Below are 2,109 nucleotides of genomic sequence, written 5' to 3'. Positions count from 1 at the left end.
TTTTCAACTTTGAAACTTTTTTTTTGTGAAAGCTTTTTATTAACTTTTCCCTCGCGGTTTTTTTCTTAATCCACGCATCTGTATGCGCGCGATAATTTCAAAATGCTTTTATAGGGTTTGATTGAATATATAAGGTATTAAATTCTTTAACATTTCAATGCGTTTCCCCCCTTGAGTGCACTTTTTAAAATACAAAGTAAAAATTTGTTTTTAATCTAAAGGGCGAATCTATTTGTGATGATTTGGAAATGGTGGTTTGTTTAAAATTTGGTAATGAAGTTCGAAACATTCAAGTACTCTCTAGCATTAATATAAATTCTCTTTTTATTAATGCCAGTTTTTAAGAAAAGTTAATTTAATCTTTAATACTGTTAATGCACTAGTTTTTAAAGTTTAACTCGAATTTTGAAACAATGGTATGATTTTAAGGAATTCGATAAAAAAAAAAAGTAATGATCCACTTCTAAAAGATTGAGGGAAAATTGTTCATCAGAATTTCAGTAAAATTTTGTTCCTCAATAAGTTTATACTAATAAAACAATTATTTTCGATACTCTTTTGATTTTAAAAAAAATGCCTTGGAGGATTTCAATTGCACTGCTGTATAGTTTTAGAGCTAGAAATTGCTAGTAAAAGGTTAATTTTAAACATTAAAAATTGTCATGAAGATTTTTACTGTAAGTAAATTTCTATGAAGTATCTCCATCAGTTTTCTATCTATTAGGGATATTATCCAAAGCTTCGCAGGCTCTGTTTATTAATGAAATTAAAAATAAATCCGAATTGATTTATAGAAATAAAAGCTTAAAAAGTCGTGAATTTATTTCAAAATTGATTTTCATGAAGTATATGTTCAATTTTTTTTCCAGTTTTTATAATCGTACGAAAAATGCGAGAATATTTGCAATGCTAAATATGCGATTGATGTTTCCTTATATCGACTGATTAACTTCCGGTAAAATTTTTGAAGTGTAAAAGGAGACAGCGCAAAAGGTTCGTAGGTGCCGACTGTATGTATCCTGGTTAGTGGCTATTTTTCGATTTGCATTTTGGAATGTAATAGCTGTCATTTAAGAAACGACGAATTTTATTTTCTCTTATACGAATTGTAGAGAAAGTATTGCGATCACGAAAAAATTCGAACTCGAAATTTTGACGAATCTCCCAAGTTTTCAACCTTTCTGAGTAGGAACCCCCCCCCCCTTTTTTTTTGGAAAATGTCTCACTGTTTGTGATGAAATAACTCAAAAACTCTTATCTAGATGGATGAAATTTTTCACACCAAATTTGCTGATTTCTATGAAATTTTAAGCAGTTTTTTTTTTCTGAGGAAGTCTGTTTGGATAAAAATTAACACGATTATTACAAAATTAGAAGAGCTAGGTAAACAAAATTTGATAAGTGTATTTAATATCTATAGTGCATATACATACCAAATTTTGAGTCAAATCCAACAAGAAGTTAAGAGTCTCCACTTTCAGAAACATGCAATTGCGATAGCTCAAGAACCTAATGAGTTAAATATGTTGAATTTGACCCGTGATTTTGTGACTACAAGTTTTGTTTTGTGTCAGTCGGTGAAGAGAACCGCAACTAAAACATAAATTCAATTTTCGGATATTAACCGAATGCCAAGGATTAATCACCCAAAAACCCGTTAAGGGTTGTACGATAGATTCAGTAAAAGTATTAAATTCATGCCAAAGGTTAATATTTCGCCATTATTGTACGCCAAAGCTATGAAAGGCGTTCTTTGGCATGCCGAGTTTTTTAGTAAGTATGCGAGAAAGTTTTAGAAAGACCACTCCTGCTCTTTTTTTTTGCCCCCCTCATCGTGGCCGAATTGCTGGCGCATGCTCAAAGCTAAGCACGTGCTTGGAGTGATCAGCGTTACTACAGCACTAAGACTATAGTAATATAAATGTGCTAGTACTATAATAATACAACTATGAAAACTGTATCTTCTTAGATATCAAACTACGTGACAGTATTAAGGTAAGTTGATGCCAAATTTCATTTGTCCCTAAAAATACTAATGAGAATTGTTATCTTTATAAATCCAATGATATTTTCTTGCGTTACTTTAACCAAAGCACGCTGTGTGGCATT

This window comes from Argiope bruennichi, chromosome 10 (genome assembly GCF_947563725.1).
Source record: "Argiope bruennichi chromosome 10, qqArgBrue1.1, whole genome shotgun sequence".
In the NCBI taxonomy this organism is placed as follows: Eukaryota; Metazoa; Arthropoda; class Arachnida; order Araneae; family Araneidae; genus Argiope; species Argiope bruennichi.
The sequence above is the reverse complement of the archived record's forward strand: the minus strand, read 5'-3'. Positions refer to the sequence as shown.